This window comes from Bos javanicus, chromosome 16 (assembly GCF_032452875.1).
Source record: "Bos javanicus breed banteng chromosome 16, ARS-OSU_banteng_1.0, whole genome shotgun sequence".
Taxonomy (NCBI): domain Eukaryota; kingdom Metazoa; phylum Chordata; class Mammalia; order Artiodactyla; family Bovidae; genus Bos; species Bos javanicus.
Window position 1 is genome coordinate 55,633,619 of NC_083883.1, and position 15,440 is coordinate 55,649,058.

Sequence of the window (15,440 nt, forward strand, 5' to 3'; positions counted from 1 at the left end):
TCTCTCTTTGGACTAATCCTAATACCAATTTCTATTTCAGTCAGGGTTCAGTTAAGATGCAGAAACCACAGCAAAAAAAACAGGGAAAGCATAATATAATGAATTATTCACTTGGTGAAAAGGTAGTTAGCTACTAAAAGAGTGTAAGAGAATTTTATGGGAATAGAAATGGCAACCACAGAATACAGCTATTATTCTCAGAGCTGAGGGAAGGATAAATAAGGAGGAAACTTCAAAATGTAGAGAAAAGCTGCTCCAGGCTAAGATTTGGGTCTCTAAGGAGATGGCTCAGCTATTAAAGAAACATGTCACTCACCACTTGGATGAAGAGTAAACCTTCTAGAGGACACTCACTAGCTGGAGCCATGGGAGCAATTCACCACCACAAGGAACACTGACAAGGCCAGCTGTGGCCTGATTCATTCACTGTTACATGGAGAAAAACAATCAAGATGAGTCCTTCATTCTCCAGTTTAGAGAATTCCATCAGCACACCCTTCACCCCCAGTTGGTCAAACCCAACATCTGGCAGAGAAAAAACTGTAGCTTGCAAGTGTACAGTTCCAGGATCATATAGCAGTATGAAGAAAGGCAGATGTGGAGCTAAAGGAAAATCAATGAGCAATTGGAATACCTGAACATAAACACTAGGAGGAAAGATGGAAAGAGGTAAATAATTACAAGATATACTTAGAGGCAGAAGCACTTGTACTTGATTTTGAGTCCTTTTGGAAATGAGTAAAAGGAGGGCTCAGGATGATGTTCTCCTAAGAGAGAAGGGGGAAAACTGGGGATGTTCAGTCTTGTATCAAATGAGTTTTGTTTGGTGGGGGAGGTAGGGAATTAAGAATTATATTTTGGGCATATTCCATATATCTATGACAGAGGTCAAGGTGTCAAATGGCAGACAGCAATGCAAAGCTTGAGGCTGGCTGAAGATAAAAATGGGCATCATCAGCAGGTAGATGCTATTTCAGGTCACAGGACTAGATGACATCACTCACAGAGAAACTGTACTTAGATAAAAGGGCAACAAGTGTGCTCTGAGAAGCTCGAACACTTATAGAAATCAGAGAAGGGATGAGGCGCAAGTAAAGGAGACAGATTAGCCAGTGAGAGAGGAGGAAAAAAATCAGGAGAATTTGGGGTTATGGAGGCAGAGTAAGAAGGGTTTACCCCCATAGTAGTCAATTCTGTCAAATACCAATCCCACTGGATTTAATAAGATGAGTTTAAATGAACAGAGGAAAAGAGAAAGGAGCAGAGAAGTGAGTTGTAGCAAGAGGAAACGGTGGGTCAAGGTAGGACTTTTAAACTGAGCTGTTTGATATGGGAGCCTCTAGTCACAGGTAGTTCCTGAGTACCTGAAATATGACTAGTGCAAATTGAGATGTGCTACAGGTATAAATAATGCACCAAGTTTTTAAAACTTGGTACAAAAATGTATAAAATATCTTGTTAATAATTTTTATATTACTTGCATGTTAAAATGGTAAATTTTGTATATAATATGTTAAGTAAAGTATATTACAATTAGATTTTCTTCTTTTCACTTTTTTTGGTAGAATTTTATTTATGTATTTTAATTTTTGGCTGTGCTGAGTCTTCACTGCCCCGTGTGGGCTTTCTCCAGTCATAGCGAGGGGGGAGGGGCTACTCTCTAGTTGTGGTGCTCAGGCTTCTCACTGTCGCGGCTTCTTTTGTTGTGGAGCACCGGCCCTAGGTCTGAGGGCTCAGTAGTTGTGGTGCACGGGCTTAGTTGCCCTGTGGCATGTGGGATCTTCCAAGATGAGGGATCAAACCCATGTCCCCTGCATTGGCAGGCGGATTCTTATCCACTGGACCACCAGGAATATCCATATTTTCACTTTTTTAAGGTGGCTATCATAAAATTTTAAATACATACATGGCTCACTTTATATTCCTATTAGAGAGAACTGTATTAGGGCATGTTTGCATGCTAACAGAATGAGCAGGGGAGAAGCAGAGATTGATAAATGTAGAAAGAGAAAGCAGAAGAGGGAAATCATAAGTAAGCTTTAAGAAATAAGGAGAAGTGGGGAAACAACCATAAATTGATGGACAGAGAGAAAGACAGATGTAACATGCAAATATTTCTCATATCCTTTAAAAAGAAACGGTGTGCACTCAGTCACATCCAACTCTTTGCGACCCCATGGACTGTAGCCCACCAGGCTCCTCCATCCATAGAATTCTCCAGGCAAGAATACTGGAGCAGGTTGCCATTTATTTCCTTCTCCAGTAAACAGAGGTTATCCAATCTTTATATATGGCCATGAAGCATTAATAAACATTTACCAAGGTCTAGACTGAACTCCGGGAGTTGGTGATGGACAGGGAGGCCTGGCATGCTGCGATTCATGGGGTCGCAAAGAGTCGGACACAACTGAGTGACTGAACTGAACTGAACTGAAGGCTGCAAATAAAATCTTAATATGCTTTCAAAGGTACAGTTCATATTGCAAGAAAATAAGAAATTCACAAGAAAAAGGCAGCAAACTCAATCTAACCTCATGAATCATATAAAACAGTTCTCTAGACAACTCTTGGGTTATCTAGAAGTCAAAACTAAAATACAGAATGTTTAGAAATTAAAAAAAAAACAAAACTACATTTCAAAATTCATCTGATTCCACCAAAGCCTTAACGGATGGAAACATTCAGAATTTTTAGTGATCTTCTTAACATACTGAAGACAAACTAAATGACTTAAGCATTCAAATCAAGAAACTAATAAAAGAACACACAGAAGAAATACAAAGAAGAACTAACAAAAAGATCTTAATGACCCAGATAACAATGGTGTGACCACTCACCTAGAACCAGAAATCTTGGAGTGCCACCCGAAGTCAAGTGTGCCTTAGGAAGCATCACCATGAACAAAGGTAGTGGAGCTGATGGAATTTCAGTGGAGCAATTTCGAATCCTAAAAGATGAAGCTGTTAAAGTGCTGCACTAAATATGCCAACAAGTTTGAAAAACTCAGCAGTGGCCAAAGGACTGGAAAAGGTCAGTTTTCATTCCAATCTCAAAGAAAGGCGATGCCAAAGAATATTCAAACTACAGCACAATTGCACTCATCTCACACACTAACAAAGTAATGCTCAAAATTCTCCATACGAGGCTTCAACAGTACATGAACTGAGAACTTCTAGATGTACGAGCCAGATTTAGAAAAGGCGGAGGAACCAGAGATCAACTTGCCAACATACACTGGATCACAGAAAAAGCAAGGGGATTTCAGGAAAACATCTACTTCTGCTTCATTGACTACACTAAAGCCTTTGACTGTGTGGATCACAAGAAACTATGGAAAATTCTTAAAGAGATGGGAATGCCAGACCTGCCTCCAGCAAAACCTATATGCAGGTCAAGAAGCACCAGTTAGAACTGGACATGGAACAATGGACTGGTTCCAAATTGGGAAAGGAGTATGTCAAGGCTGTATATTGTCACCCTGCTTATTTAACTTATATGCAGAGTACACCAGGACTTCCCTGATAGCTCAGTTGGTAAAGAATATGCCTGCAATGCAGGAGACCCTAGTTCGATTCCTGAGTCAGAAAGATCCACTGGAGAAGAGATAGGCTACCCACTCCATTATTCTTGGGCTTCCCTTGTGGTTCAGCTGGTATAGAATCTGCCTGCAATGCAAGAGACCTGGGTTTGATTCCTGGGTTGGGAAGATCCGCTGGAGAAGGGACAGGCTACTCACTCCAGTATTCTGGTCTGGAGAATTCCATGGACTGCATACTCCAGGGGATCACAAAGAGTATATCATGAGAAATGCCAGGCTGGATGAAGCACAAGCTGGAATCAAGACTGCTGGGAGAAATACCAATAACATCAGATATGCAGATGACACCACCCTTATGGCAGAAAGCAAAGAGGAACTAAAGAGCCTCTTGATGAAAGTAAAAGAGGAGAGTGAAAAAGCTGGCTTAAAACTCACATTCAAAAAACAAAGATTATGGCATCTGATCCCATCACTTCATGGCAAATAGATGGGGTAACAATGGAAACAGTGACAGATTTTATTTTCTTGGACTCCAAAATGACTGCCGATGGTGACTACAGCTATGAAATTAAGACACTTGTTCCTTGTAAGAAAAGCTATGACCAACCTAGACAGCACACTAAAAAGCAGAGACATTACTTTGCTGACAAAGGTCCATATAGTCATATAGTCAAAGCTATGGTTTTTCCTGTACACATGTATGGATGTGAGAACTGGACCATAAAGAAGGCTGAGTACTGAAGAATTGATGTTTTTGAACTATGGTATTGGAGAAGACTCTTGAGAGTCCCTCAGACAACAAGGAGATCAAACCAGTTAATCCTAAAGGAAATCAATCCTTAATATTCATTGGAAGGACTCTTGCTGAAGTTGAAGCTTCATTACTTTGGCCAACTGATGCAAAGAGCCAGCCCATTAGAAAAGACCCTGATGCTGGGAAAGATTGAAGGCAGGAGGAGAAGGGGACGACAGAGGACGAGACAGTTGGATGGCATCACTGATTCAATGACACAAGTTTGAGCAAGCTCTGGGAAATGATAAAGGACAGGGAAGCCTGGCATGCTGCAGTCCATGGGGTCGCAAAGAGTCAGACATGACTGAGTGACTGAACAACAATTAAAGAACATCAAAATAAACCAACAGAGAATAGGGGAAACTAAGTAAAAGTAGAAATTAATGAGCTAGAAAGCATAGGAAAACTGCATAAACCTGATAAAACAGTAATTTTGTTTTTGTTTTGTTGTTAAATACTACAACATAAAAACCATTAGTTAGCAGAACCAAGAAAAAAGGAAGAGGAAATAAAAATATATACAGTGAGAAAGTGAATATAACCAAAAATAGACTAAAATTATAAAATTTCCAACATATACCAATAAATTAGAATCCCATGGACGGAGGAGCCTGGTGGGCTACAGTCCACAGGATCGCAAAGAGTCGGACACGACTGAGCGACTTCACTTTCCTTTCACATGAAATAGACATATTTTAGAAAGATATAAATAACTAATATTGACTCTTTAAGAGTGAAAAATAGCCTAATAATTAGAGAAGAACTTAAAAATGTAGCAAAAGTTCTAACTTCAAAAAAGCACTAGTCGAGACTGTTTTACCAGAGAGTCCAGATTAAAGAACAGATAATTTGAGTTATTTAAATCATTCAGATAATAAAAACTATGACAAGCTTCCCAATTTACTTTTTTAAGAAGTTTATCCTGACTCTAAAAAGTGACTATGTGGACTTCCCTGATGGCAGAGTGGGTAAGATCTGCCTACCGACGCAGGGGACATGATTCGATCCCTGGTCTGGGAAGATTCCAAATGCCTTGGAGCTACTAAGCCCGCACACTAGAGCCCAAGAGCTGCAACCACTGAGCCTATATGCTGCAACTACTGAAACCCATGGGCCTGGAGCCTATGCTTGGCAACAAGAGAAGCCACCACAGTAAGAAGCCCGTGCACCCTAACAAAGAGTAGCCCCTGCTCACCATAACTAGAGAAAGCCCTCGCATAGCAATGAAGACACGGTGCAACCAAACAAATAATAAAAAATTATAAATAAAAACTAACAATACTAGCAAAAATAAAATAAACCTTGGGTCATTTTCACCAAGGAATATAAATTTTAAAATCCAAAGTAAAATATTAACAAATCTTTTACCACACTATAGGATACTTTTGACAGCAACCAACAGAAACCGTGATTCAAATTATTTTTAACCACATGAGTATTTCTTGACTCAGCTGGAAGTCTAGAGGTAGAGTAAGTTTTAGGACAGGCTGCAGTTCAATGATGTTATTAAGAATCCAGATTTTTTTCCATGTCTCTGCTGTGCCATTCTTGGTGTTATGTCATTGCTAGTCTTGTAGAAATATGACAGCAGTATTTTCAAGCATCCAGGCACAATTCTCAGAGGAAGATGAAAAAATGACTCCCTTTGATTTTCACTTCAGAGAAAGTGAAAGGTCCGTCTAGTCAAGGCTATGGTTTTTCCAGTGGTTATGTGTGGATGTGAGAGTTGGACTGTCAAGAAAGCTGAGTGCTGAAGAATTGATGCTTTTGAACTGTGGTGTTGGAGAAGACATTTGAGAGTCCCTTGGACACCAAGGAGACCCAACCAGTGCATCCTGAAGGAAATCAGTCCTGAATATTCGTTGGAAGGACTGATTTTGAAGCTGAAGCTCCAATACTTCGGCTACCTGATGCAAAGAATTGACTCATTAGAAAAGACCCTGATGCTGGGAAAGATTGAAGGTAGGAGGAGAAGGAGATGACAGAGGATGAGATGGTTGGATAGCATCACTGACTCAATGGACATGAGTTTGAGCAAGCTCCAGGAGTTGGTGATAGACAGGGAAGCCTGATGTGCTGCAGTCCATAGGGTCGCAAAGAGTCAAATGCAAATGAGTGACTGAACTGAACTGATAAGAACAGATTTTTACTGAATTTATGAAAATATATTATCATGAAAATAAAAACATTCAATAAGCTTTTCCAAATTCTGGAGGCATCATGTAGGGGAAAAGAGTAATTGTTTCACCCTTGTCCACAAAGGTATAACTTACCAAGCTGCTGTAAGTTAGCAGTATAATTTACCAAGCTGCTGTAAGTTAGAGGTAGCTCAGGGAAGAGAGGAAAAGGTTTTTTTAAATCTGAAAAACAAAATATTAAAGAACCAGTAATGTTCCAAACAAAAATTAATAAAAAATTATAATCATTCTCACCAGTTCACTCAGTGTTATATACTTAATTGTTATTAGGCTGAAGAATTAATGCTTTTGAACTGTGGTGTTGGAGAAGACTCTTGAGAGTCCCTTGGACTGCAAGGAGATCCAACCAGTCCATTCTAAAGGAGATCAGTCCTGGGTGTTCTTTGGAAGGAATGATGCTAAAGCTGAAACTCCAATAGTTTGGCCACCTCATGCAAAGAGTTGACTCATTGGAAAAGACCCTGATGCTGGGAGGGATTGGGGGCAGGAGGAGAAGGGGACGACAGAGGATGAGATGGCTGGATGGCATCACCGACTTGATGGACATGAGTTTGAGTGAACTCCGGGAGTTGGTGATGGACAGGGAGGCCTGGCGTGCTGTGATTCATGGGGTTGCAAAGAGTCGGACACGACTGAGCGACTGAACTGAACTGATGTTTGATATTGGGTTTGCAGTTTGAAGAACATCAATTTCCCTATTTGAGTTCTGGAAATTTACACCCAGTTCAATGGCACAATCTTAAAAGTTATCAGAATTCTGTATTCTAAAGTATTCATCAAGGTCCTTTCCACTAACCTTTGAGGGCAAGCAATTTTGGATCATAGTTGCTTGCAAGTTTTCAGGAAGGCATCAGAGTAAAACAATAACTGTGAATAACAAAAGATTTTAAAATATCCACAGTTAAGGACTTAATAAGAGTCTATTTAGATACAATTGGGAAAAAATGGTTATTTCTAAGATATACAACGTTTTAAGATGATAACTGGAATTTAACTGATAACATTACACCAGGACATATCAGATTTCTCAGAATCTCATGTAATTTCTGTAACACTTACATGAATAATATATACATTATTTATACACAAATATAACCGCAAAAAGTCAAACATCACATCTTACTTGACAACACTTCTCATGTAATTTAACATGTCAATTAAGCCTAATTAGTTTAATATCTTTTTATTTTTTTTAAATTTTATTTTACTTAACTTTACAATATTGTATTGGTTTTGCCATATATCAAAATCAATCTGCCACAGGTATACATGTGGTCCCCATCCTGAACCCACCTCCCTCCTCCCTCCCCATACCATCCCTCTGGGTCATCCCAGTGCACCAGCCCCAAGCATCCAGTATCGTGCATCGAACCTGGACCGGCGACTCGTTTCATATATGATATTATACATATTTCAATGCCATTCTCCCAAATCATCCCATCCTCTCCCTCTCCCACAAAGTCCAAAAGACTGTTCTATATATCAGTGTCTCTTTTGCTGTCTCGTATACAGGGTTATTGCTACCATCTTTCTAAATTCCATATATATGCGTTAGTATACTGTATTGGTGTTTTTCTTTCTGGCTGTGATCCAAAAGTCTACAAGCAATAAATGCTGGAGAGGGTATGGAGAAAAGGGAACCCTCTTACACTGTTGGTGGGAATGCAAAATAGTACAGCCACTATGGAGAACAGTGTGGAGATTCCTCAAAAAATGGAAATAGAACTGCGTTATGATCCAGCAATGCCACTGCTGGGCATACACACTGAGGAAACCAGAAGGGAAAGAGACACGTGTACCCCAATGTTCATCGCAACACTGTTTATAATAGCCAGGACAAGGAAGCAATCTAGATGTCCATCAGCAGATGGATGGATAAGAAAACTGTGGTACATATACACAATGGAGTATTACTCAGCCATTAAAAAGAATACATTTGAATCAGTTCTAATGAGGTGAATATCTCTCTTTTTATAAGAAAAGAAATCTCTTGATATATTCTGGGGCTCTCTGATAAATTCGCAAGTTAGTTTATGGTCAAAAAACTTCATTTAGAATTTGATTTTGGGAAATTTGTCAAAAATATCAAAGGCTTAAAATGCATGATTAAATAAAATCACAGGTGTTATTTCATTGTGGCTTTGATTTTCATTTCCCTGATGATTAGTGATGCTGAACATTTTTACATGTGCCTGTTGGCCATCTGCATTTCCTCTTTGGAAAAATGTCTGTTCAGTTTTGTTTTGTTTTTTTTTTTAATGTTGAGGTGTATGATCTGTTATATATGCTAGATATTAATCCCTTATTGGTCATATCACTTACAAATATTTTCTCTCATTCAGTAAGCTGTCTTTTCATTTTACTGATAATTTCCTTTGCTGTGCAAAAGCTTTTAAGTTTAATCGGGTTCCAACTGTTTTTATTTCCTTTACTTCAGGAGATGGATCCAAAAAAAATTGCTGCAATTTATGTTAAAGAGTGCTCTGCCTATGTTTTCTTCTAGGAGTTTTATAGTATTCAGTCTTACATTTAGGTCTTTAATCTACTTTGAGTTTATTTTTGTATATGGTATTAGAGAATGTTCTAATTTCATTCTTCTACAGGTAGCTGTTCAGTTTTCCCAGCATCACATATTGAAGAGATTGTTTTTCCACTGTATATTCTCACTGCCTTTGTCATAGATCAATTGACCATAAGTGTGTGAGTTTATCTCTGGGCTCTCTACCCTGTTCATTGATATGTGTCTGTTCTTGCGCCAGTATCATACTGTAGCTTTGTAATATAGCCTAAAGTTAGGACATGTGATTCCTCCAGCTCTGTTCTTTCTCCAGATTGTTTTGGCTATTTAGGGTCATGTTTCCATACAATATTTTTTAAATTATTTGTTCTAGTTCTGTGAAAAATGACATTGCCATTTTGATAGGGATTGGATTGAATCTGTAGATTGCTTGAGTAGTATTATTTTAACAATATTGATTCTTCCAATCCAAGAATATGGTATATCTGTCCATCTGTTTGTGTTGTCTTCAATATCTTTCATCAGTGTCTTCTAGTTTTCAGAGTATAGGTCTTTTGCCTCCTTACTTAGGTTTATTTCTATGTATTTTACCCTTTTTTATGTGGCAGTAAATGGGGTTGTTTCCTTAATTCCTCTCTCTGTACTTCATTGTTAGTGTATAGAGATGCAACTATGCAATTTTACCAAATTCACTGATTAGCTCTAATAATTTTCTGACGGCATCATTCAGTTCAGTTCAGTTCAGTCTCTCAGTCCTGTCCGACTCTTTGCGACCCCATGAATCACAGCACGCCAGGCCTCCCTGTCCAGCACCAACTCCGGGAGTTCACTCAGACTCACATCCATCAAGTCAGTGATGCCATCCAGCCATCTCATCCTCTGTCGCCCCGTTCTCCTCCTGCCCCCAATCCCTCCCAGCATCAGAGTCTTTTCCAATGAGTCAACTCTTCGCATGAGGTGGCCAAAGTACTGGAGTTTCAGCTTTAGCATCAGTCCTTCCAAAGAAATCCCAGGGCTGATCTCCTTCAGAATGGACTGGTTGGATCTCCTTGCAGTCCAAGGGACTCTCAAGAGTCTTCTCCAGCACCACAGTTCAAAAGCATCAATTCTTCGGCACTCAGCTTTCTTCACAGTCCAACTCTCACATCCATACATAACTACCAGAAAAACCATATCCTTGACTAGACGGACCTTTGTTGGCAAAGTAATATCTCTGCTTTTGAATATGCCATCTAGGTTGGTCATAACTTTCCTTCCAAGGAGTAAGCGTCTTTTAATTTCATGGCTGCAGTCACCATCTGCAGTGATTTTGGAGCCCCCCAAAATAAAGTCTGACACTGTTTCTACTGTTTCCCCATCTATTTGCCATGAAGTGATGGGACCAGATGCCATGATCTTCGTTTTCTGAATGTTGAGTTTTAAGCCAACTTTTTAACTCTCCTCTTTCACTTTCATCAAGAGGCTTTTTAGTTCCTCTTCACTTTCTGCCATAAGGGTGGTGTCATCTGCATATCTGAGGTTTTTGATATTTCTCCCAGCAATCTTGATTCCAGCTTGTGCTTCTTCCGGCCCAGCGTTTCTCATGATGTACTCTGCATATAAATTAAATAAGCAGGATGACAATATACAGCCTTGACGTACTCCTTTTCCTATTTGGAACCAGTCTCTTGTTCCATGTCCAGTTCTAACTGTTGCTTCCTGACCTGCATATAGGTTTCTCAAGAGGCAGGTCAGGTGGTCTGGTATTCCTATCTCTTTCAGAATTTTCCACAGTTTATTGTGATCCACACAGTCAAAGGCTTTGGCATAGTCAATAAAGCAGAAATAGATGTTTTTCTGGAACTCTGTTGCTTTTTCGATGATCCAGCAGATGTTGGCAATTTGATCTCTGGTTATTTCTTTACATTAAAAAGATCATACACCACGATCATGTGGGATTTACCTCAGGAATACAAGGATTTTTCAAAATCCACCAATCAATCAATGTGATATACCACATTAACAAATTGAATAATAAAAACCACATGATCATCTCAATAGACGCATGAAAAGTTTTTGACAAAATTCAACATCGATTTATGATAAAAATTCTTCAGAAAGCAGGCACAGACAGAACAGATCTCAACATAATAAAGGCCATACATGACAAACACAGAGCAAAGATCATACTTAATGGTGAAAACCTGAAAACAATTCCTCTAAGATGAGGAACAAGACAATGATGTCCATTCTCACCCTTTTTTATTTAACATAATCCTGAACATCCTAGTCACAACAGAGAAGAAAAAGAAAGAAAGGAAATCCAACTAGGAAAAGAAGAAGTAAAAGAATCACTCTTTGCAGATGACATGATACCCTATACATTTTATACACAAAAATTCCAAGTGGTCACTCACAATGACATAACTTGAGTTCTGTTACTTTAACTTTATAATCATTGAGCTATTGTTGCTTACTTAAAACCTGTTGTTTAAATGCAAGAATTATTACCTCAGGAGTCAGAGACAGAAACAATGCTGGAAAACAGCTTGAACCACAATGAATTTATAACTGAAATAAATGAGGTCTACAAATACTGAGAGGGCTGACTGAAGAGTGGAGAATTCTCCAAATTAACCTCTATGTAGAAGACTTTCTTAAAAAAAAAAAATAAAGGATAAGTAAGTTAAATGTGGGCTTCACTGGTGGCTCTGATGGTAAAGAATCTGCTTGCAGTGTGGGAGACCCAGGTTTTATCCCTGGGTTGGGAAGATCCTCTGGAGAAGGGCAGGGCGACAGACTTGTCTAGAGAATTTCACGGACAGAGGAACCTGGTGAGCTACAGTCCATGGGGTCACAAAGAGTTGGACACGACTGAGCAACTAAGCACAGAACACACATAAGTTAAATGTGCTAACCTAGAGCTAAGGTATATATTACATTATTAATACTCACCAGTGACTGGAGCAGTTGTTTACAATTTAGACCAACATTAAGATTTTTCTAAGACAAGTATTTTATCACGAACATTGCTTAGAGGTGCCAGATCTTGATGCTAATGACAAGCAGCCTGATATTATTATAATCATCATCATCTTTAAATTCTCAGAAAATTTATAGCTTGATTGCCTGTACCTGGGGAGGACTTCTCTCACCACCTAGCTTTAGTTCACCCTGGCTGCTGCTGCTGCTGCTGCTGCTAAGTTGCTTCAGTCGTGTCTAACTCTGTGCGACCCCATAGACGGCAGCCCACGAGGCTCCCCCATCCCTGGGATTCTCCAGGCAAGAATACTGGAGTGGGTTGCCATTTCCTTCTCCAATGCATGAAAGTGAAAAGTGAAAGTGAAGTCGCTCAGTCGTGTCCAACTCTTCGAGACCCCATGGACTGCAGCCTACCAGGCTCCTCCATCCATGGTATTTTCCAGGCAAGAGTACTGGAGTGGGGTGCCATTGCCTTCTCTGAGTTCACCCTGGCAGTAAGCCTCAAAGAATTTAAGTTGGGAAGCTAGGAGGCTATTAGTTAGTATCCTGTATAAAGTATCCTTTAATGACTACGTGGGTTATCTTGTACCATTCAGCATCAGTCATCTGCTGTTCTGCTTCTAGAGTTCCTGCCACTTCCACTCTTCTCTGGGCCATCTCATGGCTTCTGCTTACTACCTTACTCAACCATTTTTCAGCTTCTACCTTTCCTGTGAACTACTTTGAACTGTTAACTTAATTGGTTGTCTTGCATTCCAGTCATCAAAAGAAGAACCAGTAACAAAACATTTTGTACCAGGCTCCCACAGGCTATTACCCAGTCTGCAGGTTGATTGCCTTTGAGTCAAGCACCCAGTCCTGGGCAACCACCAAAAGCCAGAGTGGCAGGGCCATGTGGTTGACTTTGCTGAGGAGAAATCAGGGCAAGGCAGGCATTCAAATTGGTTTCTCTCCCCAAACACTTCTTTTTCTCTCCTTTTTCCTTCTTTCTTCTTCCCTTTCTCAGCTCTTACTACTTGTCTGCTATTTTCTTTCTCTTCTCTCCCTCTTTACCTTTCCCATCTCCTCTCTATGATAATCTCTGTAGATATACAGATATGAAGCTTCACAACTTGATATTCACTGCTCACTCTTTAAAAATATTAATTTGTTTCCATTACAGCATCAAGTCTCCTATGCTTAACTAAAAGCAGATAAGAAAATTGGTAACTTAATTCATCATCCTTTAAGTAATTCCAAGTTGACTTTTGGTCTTTGTTCTATCATGTTTTAAAATCTAATTCTTTAACCATTAATGAAAAAAATCCCCCCCCTCAAATTATTATTTGTGAAACTTACTAAACAGTCTCTTTCATTGTAAATAGTAAGCTTTCAGGAAGAGTGCTATATTTGGGGAAAGAAGTGTCAGAATTTACTGCTCCAATGTCCCTCTGAGAACTATTCATCATTCTAGCATTTCATAAGCTATTGTCTTTTCATTTTTACTCCCACATGTCCTATTTTGCTTTCTTTCCAGATTGTAGATGTCTTGTAGCAGACATGACAGGAAGGAGTAACCACATTAAACGTGATACAGAAGAGCAGTGGAGAGATTATCAGCCCCACTCACACAGCAGCTTGACAGTACTGCCCTGATCAAGAGTTTCCTGTACTCCAGCCCTCTATTTTTTTTCTGAAAAGAAAATCTAATTTAACAAGAAAGCTTTATAAGAATTATTTTTAAAAACATCATCCCACCTTTCTGACATTAATTTCAAGTTTTAAGTATTTCCTCCAAAGTGAAAGTGAAAGTCACTCAGTCGTGTCCTACTCTTTGCAACCCCATGGACTAAACAGTCCAGGGAATTCTCCAGGCCGTTCCCTTCTCCAGGGTATCTTTTCAACCCAGGTCTCCCGCAGTGCAGGCGGATTCTTTACCAGCTGGGCCACAAGGGAAGCCCAAAGTGGGTAAGAAGTTTTGCCTAGCTACTATTATAACTAGAGATACATTGCTCTTTCATTCCCAGCAGAAAATGGACAAGAAACTTTGCTGTTGTAGCTGCAGGAAGGTGGCCAAATGGTTCTCCAATACTTTGTGCAATCTAGTTCCACACCCATTATATCTAACAGGTCACAAACATTTATCACTAAAATATGGTCTAACCTTTAGGAGTTCACAATCGTAATGTACTATTGTTCTTCCAAACGGCCATTGCCAAACCCTTCACTTTTTCCTTCCTACCTTTTAACTCTTAACAATTTGGCATCCTGCCCTCCCCCAACCCTCCATCAGCATTTACTGTTTTTATCATAACTGTATGTATATCTGCTTTCCTTCTAAGAGGAAAGACTCTCTCTTCTGTATCACCAAGCCTAGCATAGCACATAGAACACAGTTGGCAAAGCAAGGGTTATTGCATAAACTACTGTCATCCAAGTAATAGCTACCATTTCCAGAGGACTTACTGTGTAAACTACTAAGATAGTTATGAAAACAGATGCACCTGCAATTGGTATTACTGGCCTGGAAGTTGAGGGTCTTATCCCTACGAAAGAGCCCTTGGCGCACTATGGCAGATGTTAACTACTTACAGTTTATCTACATTATCCTGGAGGCTTTCCCTGAGCAGACCATCCAGTCCAAGTAGCACCTGTTACCCTCCAGCACATGCTGTTGTCTAATATATTCCTGTTTAATGACGCCTCCCTCACTATAATGAAAGCTCCAAGAGAACAGTCATCTTGCGTAACTTGGGCTTGGCAGGTAGAAAGTTAAATAAATGAATCTAAACTTCCATTTCCTTGGGTGGCCGTGTTGACTTGCACACAGTAGATCACAAGTAGGTTTTTATATTTATGCTTAAATTTCAGGATAATTGTGTTGAATATCTTATGGTCCATAATGAATTCTGGGAGTGGAATAAAACTAAAAGTTTCGTCACATTCCCCCAAGCACGTGTTGACATGATTGCTGGAATTTTTGGGGCAACACAGAAAGCCACTTCCTCTGACGTAAGGTGGCCCACATGCCTGCGTCTTGCCACATCCTCTGATAACAGAATTCAGGATGGCTAGGCTGGCTGGGGCGGTCAAGATTCCAGACCCTCACGCTAAAAGAGCCGGGAGTGCAGGGGTCTCTGGACCCCTTCGGCCTGCAGTCGGCCGTGAAGAGGTGGGCAGGAGGGTCTCCGCGGATTCTGGCGGCTCCGTAGGGCGGCTGTCTGCCTAGGGGCGCCCCTTCCTATTGCGTTCCTTTTCCTTTACCTCCAAAGCCCAGAACGCACCTCCAAGCCTCCAAAGGGCAACGTCATTGAGTCCCCTGTCACATGGAAGGCGCGACAGTGTTCACAGGCTCCCGGCAGGGCAGAGGCCTGGCGGGGTGCTGGACTGGGCCCAGAACAATCCGCCCCGAGCCCTGCCTCAGATTCCCGCCGGTTCCAGACTCTCGCCCGG

At 40.2% G+C, this 15,440-nt stretch overlaps 1 protein-coding gene across 9 annotated transcripts in view; it reads right to left on the reverse strand.

Annotated features, from left to right (window-relative positions):
• AADACL3 (arylacetamide deacetylase like 3) overlaps positions 1-15,440 on the reverse strand; it is a 160,597-nt gene that overhangs the window by 140,635 nt on the left and 4,522 nt on the right. For 5 of the 9 annotated variants that reach the window (XM_061383259.1, XM_061383250.1, XM_061383258.1 and 2 more), the window contains exons 1-2: positions 15,272-15,381; positions 6,605-6,691 (exon numbers count right to left, since the gene is read on the reverse strand). The exons of 1 other annotated variant lie outside the window; for it this stretch is intronic. The gene's annotated coding sequence lies outside the window, so the exon portion shown is untranslated. Of the gene's footprint in view, positions 1-316; positions 5,017-6,604; positions 6,692-7,325; positions 8,334-15,271; positions 15,382-15,440 lie in introns of those variants that run through there. 3 more of the 9 variants (XM_061383251.1, XM_061383254.1, XM_061383253.1) reach the window with 3 other exon arrangements.